The sequence below is a fragment of the Eschrichtius robustus genome, chromosome 20, assembly GCF_028021215.1.
Source record: "Eschrichtius robustus isolate mEscRob2 chromosome 20, mEscRob2.pri, whole genome shotgun sequence".
NCBI lineage: Eukaryota > Metazoa > Chordata > Mammalia > Artiodactyla > Eschrichtiidae > Eschrichtius > Eschrichtius robustus.
In genome coordinates this window covers 25,426,725-25,441,491 of record NC_090843.1, presented here as the reverse complement: position 1 = coordinate 25,441,491, position 14,767 = coordinate 25,426,725, and the positions used below count along the sequence as shown (strand labels likewise).

Genomic DNA, 14,767 nt, shown 5'->3' with positions numbered 1-14,767 from the left:
TTTTGAGTTTATTTTTGTGTATGGTGTTAGGGAGTATTCTCATTTCATTCTTTTACATGCAGCTGTCCAGTTTTCCCAGCACCACTTATTGAAGAGACTGTCTTTTCTCCACTGTATATCCTTGCCTCCTTTGTCAAAGATTAGTTGACCATAGGTGCGTGGGTTTATCTCTGGGCTTTCTATCCTGTTCCATTGATCTATATTTTTGTTCTTGTGCCAGTACCATATTGTCTTGATTACTGTAGCTTTGTAGTATAGTCTGAAGTCAGGGAGTCTGATTCTTCCAGCTCTGTATTTTCCCCTCCAGACCACTTTGGCTATTCAGGGTCTTTTGTGTCTCCATACAAATTTTAAGATTTTTTGTTCTAGTTCTGTAAAAACTGCCATTGGTAATTTGATAGGGATTGCATTGAATCTGCAGATTGCTTTGGGTAGTATAGTCATTTTCACAATATTGATTCTTCCAATCCAAGAACATGGTGTACCTCTCCATCTGTTTGCACCATCTTTAATTTCTTTCATCAGTGTCTTACAGTTTTCTGCATACAGGTCTTATGGTATATTTCTGATTTAATAAAACTTTAATCCCAAATATGCTAACACAGAATGATCAAAAGTATAAAAGAAAAATTAAACATGTTAGAAGTAAAACAATTTGCCTAATAAGGTCATCACTCAGTCAAGATCAGAATCCAGCCTTTAGAGAGCAGACATTACTGTATCCCAGATACTAAGTTAGCTTTTAATGTTTCAGTGACAGGACAATAAAACTGAACCACAAACTTCTGTCTTCATGTGGAACTTACTATGTAGATCTGGCTACAGGTAAGGTTTTAGATCTATATTGCTTAAGTACATAGCCAATATTTTAGTAAGAACTGGCATTAAAGCTACTTTATGTGTGTTCTCCAACTGATATACTACACAGTACATTCTGCCACCTTCATATTTACAGGTCCAACTAGGAAACCATTATCCAAAGTACATGTATGTTTATAGAGAGAGACTTGTGGGTGTGCAGAAGACCATTTTAGATGATTTTCTAAATCTGCTGTACTATGAGGTGACCAGGATTCTCCTCTTATTCAGTCAGTGTTGTGGTGTTGCTGTCACCGTAAGTACAATGGCCGTAAGCATTTCACTGTATAAAAGTCATATGTAAGCACAGGCCATAGCCACGGTTCTCACCATTAAATGAAAAACTACCTTCTTCCTTCCCTGGTTTTCTCCCTCCATCATGAGTCAGCAAATATCATGTATTCTCAGTTCTAAGCTCCATTTTACTGTTTCTAAAACAAGGATGCTACATACTTTTCCTCAGTTCTAGGATGTTATTGATTTTAAGTTCTTATTTTATGGTCAAGTTTTTGGAAGATCCAAATGAAGCAGCTATAGTCTCTGAGGATCCAAACCTCATCTTCATTTTGGGCTTGTTCCTTCTACCTTACCCCAATATCTAATGAACCAACAAGTCCTGTTTTTAAAAACTGCCTTGTCCTCCCTGTTCCAATTGCTAACGTAGCCTCTGAGTTCAGGCCCTCATCATCTCATACACAGATTACAACAGTCTTTCTGCCTCCCTCTTTCAAACCACCTTACACAGAGATTCTTTAAACTATATTTTCCTAAAGAATTTGGATCGTGTCACTCCCTAGCTACAAACCTTTACTGGTTTCTAGAGCCTTGGAATAAAGTTCAGTTCCTTAGCAAAGCATTCAAAAGCCCTCCACCATCTGCGCCCAACTGACTTTTTCAGTCTTGGCTCCCAAAGTCCTCCCCCCCACCTAACATCCTCATGCTATTTTTCAAATGCACCTTGACTTTTTCCACTTCTAAGCCTTTGACTATGTCATTCTTTCCTTCTACCTAGAACATCATTCCCCCTGCCATCCATATGACCATAATAACATCCTAACCACCTTTTAAGACCTAGCTCAAAAGTACCTTCCTCATGAAACTTTTCTTGACCACCATTTTTGTTTCGTAGAATGCTTAGGGGGATTTTTATTTTCTTTTAAAAGGACGTGTAAGCTAATGGAAAGAATACTCAACAGTTCTGTTTAAGCTGGGAGGAAAGTGATTTTAAAAAATCCATATCCATGTGATGTTGTCAATTTCTTCCTCCTCTTCCATAAACTAAACTGTTTCAGGGAATGATTTAAATTAATATAGAGTTTGGATGCCATGGAGTGCCTCAGGAGGGATTTTCTGCATTAGCAAGTGCAGAGTGAAAGATACTCAAGTAGTACCCCATCTGTAATGGTATTCTGCCTCAAGACCAGCACTTTTTTCTCCTTCAAGAACTGCTTAATACTTATATTCTCTCAGAGACAGACACTGCAGACAGTGTAACCATCTGGCACAAGTTAATTTTCTAGTAAACAAAAGGTGGCTATTTTCCATGTGCTCCTGGAGACAGGGACCTGTAACTGGACTGAAAAGGGTTATCACTGTGCAAGAGCTACACTCATCCATGTTATAAACCATTTTTCTGCATGGACACAAGAAGGGTGGGGAAAAAGACCTTCAGACCTACCCTAAAATAGCCTTGGAGAGAATGACTGTGAACATCAAAAGATAACTTTCAAAGATAATAATGTCAACGAAAACTTAAATTTGTCTAAACAAATATAGACATCCAGATACATTATATATGGTATATACATAGGTACACTGTATGACTAAAATTAATCTATGAACAGATATTCAAGCTTATTCAAGTATAGAGTTTAAAAGCTTGATTTAGGATGTTTCCAAATAGAAAAATGATGTTAGTTGAAAAACTAGTGATATCTGAATTAAGTTTGGAGTTAAGTTGATAGTAATGTACCAGTGTTGGTTTCTTAGCGTATGTAAGACTTTAAACAATAACAGAACTAGATGAGGGGAACTACACTCAATATGTTGCAATAACCTATAAGGGAAAGAATCTGAAAAAGAAAAAAAAAATATATATATATATCTGAATCACTTTGCTGTACACCTGAAACTAAGATGACATTGTAAATCAACTATACTTCAATAAAAAATTAAATTAAATTTAAAAAATTTTAAAAAGAGTAATATATGTGAAAAAATCTCAAAATCCTATACAAATGTTATACTTATTATTATGCTTTGTGTTTATATGGTTTTCTACTTTGTTCGTAAGATATAACCATCTGCAATATTTTCATATCTCTACCTTTATTATAACTAAACAAAATGTCAACACAGTGAAGTAATTTTCAAATGTTAATTTTCATAGTTTGCCAAACATACAATAAACGTGTTCCAACTTTAATGTTCCTACCATTTTATTTTACCTGTTCTAACAATTATAAGAGAACAATGAATTTGGCTAAGAATGATTTCAGATTAACTTCTCTAATATAAAGCACTCAACTTTTGTAATATATGTGGAGCAAGTAATAAGCACGGAAATATGTAATTGCTTTTAAAGAAATATTTGTTTTCAATTTAGGTTTCAGAGTAATGTGGAAGACTAAATTATTTTATCTTAAATGGCTGTTAGGTAAAACTCTATGTATCAGTAATAGGTTAGGAAATGGAAGCAGAGTTATAGAAAGAAGGAAAATAAACTTTTAAGAGCATTGGACCTTAAACTCTACTATTATTCCATAAACCACAAAAAGACCACACAGTTATTAAAGATTATCAATCACAATCTATAATATTTCTATATACAGTTAGTTGTACTCTGTTATTATAATATTTTTAAGTGTAGATTTTAATCCAAGGTTTTCTTTTTATAACCAAGAAATAAATGCATATGTGTTCATTTTGAGGAAGAAAAAAGAAGAGAACTGGATGAGGTGGTATATAGGTACTCTCTTTGTAACTTTTCTGTAAATCTAAAATTATTCCAAAATTTTAAATTTTTTATTTTAAAAAGGAGAACTTACTGGGATAACACAAATTGACATAATCACATTAATTAAAAGATTTTCTTTGAATTAAAAAAACAAGTTGGTTTATTAGTTTTTCTCAAAAGTGAGTTTTTTTTAAACTATTTTTGCGGTGGGGGTTGGGGGGGGGGGGCGGGCCGTGCCGCTAGGCTTGCAGGATTTCAGTTCCCCCACCAAGGACTGAACTGGGGCCTTCAGAGTCTTAACCACTGGACAACCAGGGAATTCCCTAAAAAACTGTTTTTTTAACTTTGATGTTTTTAAACTTTTTCAGGTTTACTTGGTAAAGACTATCAGTTACGAAACGGGCTGGGTTTTTTCAGCAGGATCCACCTACAAACACGTATAGGTATGTTTTATGGCTTAAATCCCAAACTGGCTAATGCCAAGATACCTGACTGACTTCTGACATCAGCTGGTATGGCCGACTATAGCTCAGAATGCTATGTGAATATGGAATAACTTTCCTTAGAACAGCTTAGCACTATTTTCCTAAGTGTGAAGTGTGCATATTTTTGGACCCAGCCATCGAGAATTCCTCATTAGTAGATAATACCACAGGTATACAAAGATGTGTACACAAGGGCATTCATTATAGCACTATTTAATATAACAAAAATTTGAAACATAAATAATGATACACACAGACACTGGCATACTACATAACCGAATTATGACATAGGTTTATATTAACAGACACAGAAATATGTCCACATGAAAAAAAAAAGACTAAAGAACATGTGGGAATGGAATCACACAATCTCACTATGTAAAACTATGCATATACAACTATGCGTATATATGCTCATATTGAGAGATATCTCAGGACAGGGGTAAAGATGGGGAAGGAGATATTTTATTTTTTTCTTTATATTTTCTGTAATCCTTAAATAATTTTGGATAAGCCTGTATAATTTTTTTGAAAAATAATAAAGCTATTCTTCATAATGCTATAGAAGCAATTTGTTTCACACTCAAATAAGACATTAAGTACCCAAATATGTAATTTTTAAAAAGTGATCCCCTGTTCATGACTGAAAATGGCAAAATATTTGTTATTAAACTTACTGTAAACTATAACCCTAGAAAGCTGAGAAACAGTTCTACTATAAAAACATCAGACATTAGCCAAAGACTCTAGGTTGTCAATTTAACTGCAACATTAGCTATATAATTTTAGCTTATAGACAAGACATGTCACAGTATTATTATGCTTAGCTAGAGCTAAACTATAGTTATAAATATCAAGTTATTTCACAAAGATTCTATTTATAAATATGTACCTTAGCTGAGATCAGTCAATAGATTTTTTTTTGCACAAGCAACAGAAATCTGTCCTCTTGCCAAGGATTTATCTTTCCATACCAATGAACTGGGGAGCTGCAAGAGAACTTATAACACATTCAATATTCTCCATTATATGAGAGATGAGGAAAGATGAAGCTTTAAAATGTCAAATGGTTCCTGTAAGGTCAACAGCTAGTTGATGGCAGAGCTGGGCCTATCACCCAGATTCTGGTCATAAGGCTCAAAATGAATTATTCCTACATACCCATTAGGATGGCTAAAATTAAAAATACTGACAATTTCAAGTGTCGCAAAGATGCAGAACAAATGGGACTTTCATATGTTAACTGGTGGAGATGCAAAAGGGGACACTCTCTGGAAAACAGTTTGGCAGTTTCTTATAAAGTGAAACATACACACACCATATCATCAAGCAGTCCCATTCCTAGGTATTTACTCTAGAGAAATGAGAACTTACATTCACCCAAAACTGGAAACGATCCAAATGTCCTTCAACTGGTGAATGAATAAACAACCTGTGGTACATCCACACGGTGGAATACTACTTGGCGATAAAACGGAACAAACTGTTGATCCACACAAAAACTTGGATGAATCTCATAGGCATTATGCTGAGTGAAAGAAGCCAGTCTCAAAGGGTTACATACGGAATGATCCCACTTACACAGCATTCTCCAAAAGACAAGACTATAGAGATGGACAACAGATCAATGATTGTCAGGGTGGAGGGTAGGGGAGAGTATGAATGAAAAGGGATTACAGAAGGAGTCTTTGGGTGATGGACTTGTTCTGTATCCTGATTGTGGTGGTGGTTACACGAATATATACAGGTATTGATACTTAAAGAACCGTACACATGCCAAAATGTCAATTTTACTGTACATTAATTTAAAAATTAAAATAGGGACTTCCTTCAACGCACTGCAACTACTGAAGCCCGTGCACTCTAGGGGTCTGTGTGCTGCAACTACTGAGCCCACGTGCTGCAACTACTGAAGCCTGCACGCCTAGAGCCTGTGCTCCGCAACAAGAGAAGCCACTGCAATGAGAAGCCCGTGCACCACAACGAAGAGTAGCCCCCACTCGCTGCAACTAGAGAAACCCCGCGCGCAGCAACGAAGACCCAATGCAGCCAAAAAAAAAAACCAAAACAACAAAAACCCCAGGGACTTCCCTGGTGGTCGAGTGGTTAGGACTCTGCGCTTCCACTGCAGGGGGCATGGGTTCGATCCCTGGTCGGGGAACTAGGATCCCGTATGCTGCACGGTGTGGCCAAAAAAAAATACATAAAATAAAAAATAAAAAAAACTAAAACAGGGCTTCCCTGGTGGCGCAGTGGTTGAGAATTCGCCCGCCAATGCGGGGGAAACGGGTTCGAGCCCTGGTCCGGGAAGATCCCACATGCCGCGGAGCAACTGGGCCCGTGAGCCACAGCTACTGAGCCTGCGCGTCTGGAGCCTGTGCTCCGCAACAAGAGAGGCCGCGACAGTGAGAGGCCCGCGCACCGCGATGAAGAGTGGCCCCCGCTTGCCACGACTAGAGAAAGCCCTCGCACAGAAACCCAACTCGCACAGAAGACCCAACACAGCCAAAAACAAAATAAATAAATAAATATTAAAACAAAACAAATAAAACAAATTACTTACTCAGTCTATGGCTTCTAAAAGCCAGAAATATTTATGGATTTTTAAATTCAATTTTAAAATTAATTTTTCAATTAGCAAAATAAAATGATTTGATGGGTCTTTTCCTATAAAATCTCAATGCCAAGAAAAGAATACATTCGACTTGGCAAGTTACATAGCCTCGTTTTGTCTTAATTTCCCTGTTGGCAAAATGGGGATAATAATACCTACCTCAAAGGGTTATATGAGAATTAAATGGTAGATAATAAATAAATAAAAATATAGACATATTCACAGTATACATAACTTTGGGTATGGAAATGGAAGACAACTCCAACCAAGTAACTTTTAAGTTTTGTCCTTCCAGAGAACCAGGTTCTGATGATCGCTTTTCTGATAGAGCTGTCTCTGAAATATAGTCCAAGCCCAGAGTCTGATTTTCACACAGAAGTAAAAATTCACTACTGAGTCCTTGATGTATTTTTATTCTGTAACGACTGTACACAAATAAATTGTTGTTTAAACCAGATTCTGTGTTAAAGAAGATTACACTGTATATATTTGTATATATTTTTTTGTACATATTTCTCAGTCCTCTCAATTCTACCTAACTTAATGAATAAACAGGTAGCCTGTGCTCATCTGTGTGTGTGTGTGTGTGTGTGTGTGTGCGTGTGCGTGTGTGTGTGTGTATTAATAGCAGGTGTCCTACCTCTCAGAAGAGCACAGTTTAAATGCTAGGCAAAATGAGAATCTAACCTTAACCTTTCCAGAGTTTCAGGTCTTTAAGAATTACCCCTCTATATGGAGTAAGGTCATAGATATGATGATTTTCTTCATGCCACATTTCTTAGCTTGCTACTTTCAAGCTCATACCTTTAAGCCCAGCTTTTCGTTTTATCACTCCCCACCCCCATTTAATCCAGTAAGCATTTGCTTAGCATCTACTTCAAGAAAATACTTTTTGTTAAGCTCTATTTAGGGCAGTGATTTTCAAACTGTCTGTCCCAACCCAATTTTTACAAATGAAATAGAGTAAAATAACAGACTGCCTCACAGATGGTAAGGGTAAATACTGTTTCATGAAGCTTTTGTTTCAGTTGTGGGTGGGGACATGTATGTGAATGAATAATGTAGGCATGCGTATACTGCTTCTTACTGTGGATCATGGTCCAAAAGTTCGAGGAACAGTGTTACAGGGATCAAATAAACATCAGCTCTAGATTTAGAACAGTACAACCCTGCAACAGTTGGCTTCTCCGGACATGTTTTTTGGTACTCACTGTACCACCTGAGCTTAGAGACACAAGTCATCTTTAAAGAAAGAAAATCTAACTTTCCGTTTGAGGTGATGAAAAGGTTGAGGAGATACTGAAAGGCAGAACAAACTGTCCTTTGGTTATTGTTACAATCCCCGACAAGCTGGAATGGATGCAGGAGTGTATACTTTCTTTATCACAACCTGACAGGAGGAAACTAGCCATTTGAAATAAGATAATTTTTAAATTAAAAAAAATTATGTAGTATACACTTGCATGGATCAAAAATTTTAAATACAGAAGAGAATATAGTGAATAGAGCAGCATTACTCATGACAGCTGTACCAGAAACAATCCAAATGTCCATTAATGGTAGAATGGAGAAATAAATTATAATATATGCATACAACGGAATATTATATGAGAATAAACTAATTATTGTTACATATAATGATATGGGTGCATCTTATAAGCCATACTCAAATGAGTACATACCGTATTACACTTACATATGGCTTAGAGATTTTCCATAGTAATACACAGTGTTTTCATTCGTTTTTGTAGCCATATAAAATTTATTCAGTTGCATGAATATATGTTACTTTATTTATCCAATTCTTACTGATGGGCATTTAGGTTTTTTCCAAACTTTTGATGAGTTAATTTAAATGACTTTGTATGCTTGGTATGCTAAAAAGAACTCTGAAGGGCTCAGGATCTTTCAGGCAAGGTAACTTCAAACTCTAGCTCCTAGTATATTAATACAGGAAAAGTCCCTGGGCATCTGGGTCACAGTTTTAAGAGGAACTGGGAAAAAATACATATTTATGCACAAAATTGCGATCATAAACACTCTCCTTGCCACCCCCTCAAAAAATGAAACACTTCCCATGTATTTCAATGTTTCTAGGCCACTGATACTATTCTAGATCTATTAAAATGATACATTCAGAAGGGTGAAAACAATTCATAAGAACCTAGTTACAAAACTCATTTTATAGCTCACACAGTGTAATTAAGAAGTTATATTCCATTGAATTCCCCAAACTGAATCAAAATTCCAAAGCTGAAAAGTATAAATGTGTAAAAGACTATATTCTACACTAGCATTAAAGACAAAAGGAATCACCCATCACTGCATATCTTGGTGAAATCCAGGTAGAGTCACAACCCTCTGATGCCACATGCATAGTAAAGACCAAACAATCAGGCTAAAGAGCCATTCTTTGCATCATTTCCATTCTTATTCTCTTCCAACAAACACTTCTCACCACACACTGATTGGCCTATCAAGAAACTGACAAAAGCAACTAGCTATCTGCTAAGCCATTTGACTCTAGTAAACTAGAAAAAATAATAATTAAAAAAAGAGCACCCCTTTCCAAGAAAAATTTTACTTAGCAAATGTATTATATTTGAGAAAAAAATATATAACTCAATCATCTAAATTTTATTTGTTTAGTCAGTCTGGGCTCACACAGCATTAATGATGGTGTTATTAATATTATACATTCTGGCCGAGGTTAAGTTTTTTCAAGTGTTCTGCAAAGTCTAAGGAAAGTCTAAGACCATTATTTGCCAATCCCTCTTTATCAGCAACCCAATACTAGTGACTGATTCCACTGATGGGCAAGTCCCTAGGTGGCTCAATAATAAAAGAAAATAAGGCTTAGCAGATTTCCTTGAGGTAAATCCTAATGCATTACTGATGTGTCTACCTTATCTGAAAAGTCTCTAGCTAACTTTGGTGGGTTCATAGACTTATCACAGTGATATTCTGCAAAAATGACAGAATAATTTAATTCTATAGAACCCAAGAAATCCTATTTTAAAAGCTCTATGCACTGAATAAAACTGTATACATGCTCTTGAATCTACTTTTCAAAGTAACCAGTCTCTTAAACTATATTTAAAAAAGGAAAAAGATAATGTCATATTTTACCATAAAACTGCCTTTTTTGACTAAAAACCTCAGAAGAGCAATAGGAATTCTTTAAGAAAAAATGTTCATAAGTGTTTTCAAAAATCAAAGGTAACTGCTATATAAACAAACAGATTAACTAAAATAAGCATCTGATGTCTTCACTGATTCTACCAAGCAATTTATGGCTTGCATTAACCATGAAAATTTACACAAGGCTTTGCACGTGATTCAACTCTGGACACAGAACTTACTGAGCTACGTTAATGTCCTAAAACACCCCTTTCACCGCATAAGCTCTGTAAAGGCTTAAAGCAAGCACAGCCTGTGGGTAACACTGTACAATTTGGAGCCAAGTTTTATTGTCTCCACCAAGTTCAGCCAGCCATAGAGCAACAAATCAAAGTTCCAATAAGCACAGTGCACCTGCAAGACTTAGGTATGCTCCAAGTCAAATATTTGCAATTTTTTCATCCCAAATCAGCACAGATGAAAGTATGCAGATCGCAGAACCAGCCCTCTAAATCCTGTAAGCCAAAATGATCTGTAGTTTCACTCCCACATCACTTGTGTCCTACCATTTATTGAGTCCTTAATGCGCATATGTGCCAGGAACTGTTCTAGAAGTTTGCATATATTATCTCTAATACCTATAACAAATCCTGTTCTGCTGATGAGGAAACTGAGGCTAGAGAGGTCAAAGTGACTTGTCCAATGCCATAAAGCCAGTGGCGCTTTATTCAAACTTCGTTCTGCCTGGGTCCAAACAGCCATCTCCCTGATCCTCCCTCAGCTAAAGTCACTAACTCCAACAGCAGTTCTCCTTTATCAAAGTAAATTCAAGTGCTAACTGTCTGAAATGATGACAGTAGATGAGAAAAATATCATACCTAAAACCACGGCACAAGACCCAGGATTTCCCAGCGAGAAAACTCAGTCACCTCCTTTAGAATAACTAGTTCCAAAGGCTATGATTCAAAATCAACTGACTTTTTAGAACAAGGGAAATGAAACTCAAGAGTGTATTCACATTTTTGGTGAAATTTTCTAAAACTCTTGAGAAAAAGGTGATTTTTTTAAGCAATTCACTTTTACAGTTTACTTCTTTGATAGGCTTCAGACATTCAAAAACAAAATCACATCAGCAGCATTACTAATCAACTTTTTTCTACAGACTTGAAAAGTATCTTCTTACCACACTACAAGATTACTTCTCATACTTAGAGCAGAAATGGAAACAGCTCTGGGTGTCACGAATCAGATCTTGAGGCCACAGTTGCAGAAAGTAGGTGCTGTTTCCCTTGAGTAGGAGCTGCTGATCTGAAACCTCCCAAGGGAAGGGTGTCTGAAGAAGGGTGTCTGACAAAGAGCATTGAAAAAACTAAAGCAAGCTGTTTGTATTAATGAGAGTGAGCTGCTGGCACCACTACTCCGTAAGTGTTTCACTGCTATGCAATTGTTTTCCAGCTTCCAAGCTCTGAATCTGGCAGAGAGAATGCTGTTCTCACAGCCATATGAGTTACATGATCAGCTGCTTTGTGGTGTGTGGGTGTTTAACTAGGTAAGTGACTGGTTAGAAGAGGTTCTGCAATATTAAATCAAGGAAGCACACTGTCCCCTGAGATTTTAATGATTTGTCACTATACTACACTGACAAAGAAAAGCAACATATTTGCAACTTTGAAATACTTTGAGTTTAGGATAGGCAAATAATTTCTGACAGTAAAACTTAAGGCATGACATGAAAAAAATATATAACCTGTAATATAAGCCACTTCAATCACGTTTATTGAAAATCCTTCCATTAAAACATTTAAAAATGGATGATTCTGATGGCAACATCACCCTGAAAAAAGACATGAAATCATATTTAATAAAGTTGAAAAATCTTCACAGAGCAGGTGCTCTATTACGGGAATAATAAGGCCTTTTTTTAAAAAATTTATTTATTATTTATTTTGGGCTGCATTGGGTCTTTATTGCTGCACGCGGCTTTCTCTATTTGCGTCAAGCGGGGGCTACTCTTCGTTGTGCAGCTCGGGCTCTAGCTGCATGGGCTTCAGTACTTGTGGCTCGCGGGCTCTAGAGTGCAGGCTCAGTAGTTGTGGCACACGGGCTTAGTTGCTCCGTGGCATGTGGGATCTTCCCAGACCAGGGCTCGAACCCGTGTTCCCTGCATTGGCAGGCGGGTTCTTAACCACTGCGCCACCAGGGAAGCCCAAGGCCTTCTTTTAAGAGATGGGATCAACCTCAAAGAACACAAAACAATTCCAGATAGATAGGCATCAGAAAACAGACCACTGACTGTTGTTGAAATATATTACATTTAGAAGATAGTGCAAGGAATATACGTTATCAACTGGTCAAATTTAGGCAAGTTATTTTGAGTTCAGTTTTAACTGTTTCTGAAACTCTCACATACATCTCTCTACAGGAAGACAGGGAAATGATACCTTACAAATACCTAACTCACTGTGATCAAAGAACAGAACACAAGGATACATATTTAATCTACTTTGTTGCTTATTGCTCAGGACCAAAGTAATGCCAATCCTCGAGAGAAACAAAACAAAGCAAAACACAAAACTCAAATTCCTTTCACTTTTGCATAATATAGATCTTAACCTGAGGTCCCAGGACCAGGCTCAAGATGACTGTAATTGCATACAAAAGTATGTGTGTCTATTTCACCGAGAAGAGGGTCCTAAAGGCTTCCATGACTCCAAAGAAAGGTTAAGAACCACTGAAGTAGACTTTTCCAGAATCCCTAAAACTCATCAGTGAACATTTTAAACAAAATTATACTAAAGGTAGTATCTATCTGCATACATGTGCACCGTCCTGATACAAACATCCAAGATGCCTGCCAGCCCTATCACAGTACAGCTCGCCACTCTCAAATCAGCCCTACATGGGAACATCACCTGCACACACTCTCACATGCCAGCCACAGCAGCTCTTCATTCCCTAAGCATACACATGTGTCAACAAAGCATGTGCTAGTTGCCATTCCCAGAACAATACGGACCTGGCCATCTCTGGGAAAAAATACACGTTCTTCCCAAAATATTACTCTATATATTTACTGTGCCTTGACCACAGACGTTAAAAATTACAACAAAAATAAATGAAATTTAAAATAAAATGAAATTCCCACACACCATATGTATGTAATTAACTGGGAAAAAAGCATCACTCAGGTATTACTGAGGGTCCATGGGAGATGCATATAGGGGAAACACTGTAATAATGATGCTTGAACACGGGACAATCAAAGACAGACTCACGCAGCACCATCCTGAGAACATGGTTGTAGAAGGCACCCTTCTCCAAAGGCAAAAGCACATTCCTTTGATTGGCACAAGCCATTCCTGACAATGGATCCGCGATGACAGGGACTGTTCCGCAATCAGGAAGTGTGTGTGTGTGTTTTGTGGGGGAGGGATATGCTAGATGTGATCAAAGACTGGCTCTCTTCAAGAAGAGCATATGGGATCTTAAATCGTGAAGACAGTCTTCGAGGGTGAGGCAGGGGCATTTATCATTTCTACAGGAGACATTCCTCGACAATGAACATGTTCTGTGCAGATGTAACGCGGATGTCACTACCTTTAGTGGCTCCCATCTAAGAATCTCAAGCAGAGCCTGATTGGAGGGGAGGAGGTGGTGGGGGTGGAGAAAGGTCTGCATTACCCTCCGGGTGAGTGTGGGGCGGGTGTACACTAGATACATTTTATCTCAGGCGGCACAATACTCCCGGGGGTTGGGGGTTTGGGCGCAGCCGCAGGGCAGGGGAGGCAGGGGGTGCAAGCCACCAGCTTCAGGGCAGGCGAATGCTCGGAGGAGGACCGGTGCAAACCTCCCCCTCGGCCCGCTAACCCGTGCAACACCAGCCTCCCCGCGGGCCGCGGGGCGAGCGGACTCTGCAAAACTGGAGTCCAGCCCGGGTCCGGGAAGGAGGGGGCGAAGGTGCAGAAGCGGGCGCCCCCGGCCCAGGCTCGGGGCCAGAAGAGCGCAGCGCCCCGGGCCTCCCCGCCGGATGGGGGCTGCTCCGGCCTACTGGACGCAGCTGCCTTGGCGAAGGGCTAACCCGGCGCCCAGAGCCCCAGTCGGCTCAGCGGGCGGCGGAGAGGAAGGACTGCTGCCAGGGGCGCAGCCGCGACTGTGGCGTGTGCGTTGGGGGCAGGGGCCCCTACTCACCCGGGCCGGCCGCCTCCGCCTCCGCCGCCCCGACCGCCGCCTCGGCGGTCCATCCCTGCGGCGGGGGGCCTGTAGCCGCGGCGCTCGAGTAACAACCACCGGCCGGGCCGGCCCCTCCCCCCTGCCCAACGTCTGTCCTCAGGGCCGCTCCGCAGTCCCGGCCTCGGCCGCCGCCGCCGCCGCCGCCGCCGCAGCGCTACGTGGCCGCCGCTCCGACGTCTCGCGACTCCCTTCCGAGCGCGCGAGGGCGAGCGGGGCCGGCGGGGCGGGCGGCGCGCGGGGAGGGAGGCAGGGGAGGGGGTGTGCGTGTGTGCTTGTGTGTGCGGAGAGGACGGCAGAGAGGGAGGGAGGGAGGGCGAGCGGCGGCGAGAGCGCGCGCGCGCCCGCGGCCCCTTCCCTCTCCGGCCCCCCCGCCCAACGGGGAGCCCGACACCTCCCTCCGCCCGCCCCCCTGGCATCCCGGCGCTGGGCGCGGCGGCGCGCATGCGCAGCCCTCGGGGCCAGCCCCGGCGCACCTTTTCTCCCTCCTGCCACATTGTGAGCGCT

The 14,767-nt window shown here is 40.0% G+C and overlaps 1 protein-coding gene across 2 annotated transcripts in view; it reads right to left on the bottom strand.

Moving 5' to 3' along the window:
* ZNF652 (zinc finger protein 652) overlaps positions 1–14,437 on the bottom strand; it is a 71,230-nt gene extending 56,793 nt beyond the window's left edge. For both annotated transcript variants that reach the window (XM_068529955.1, XM_068529956.1), the window contains exon 1: positions 14,222–14,437. The gene's annotated coding sequence lies outside the window, so the exon portion shown is untranslated. The remainder of the gene's footprint in view (positions 1–14,221) is intronic.
* Positions 14,438–14,767: the final 330 nt, after the last annotated feature.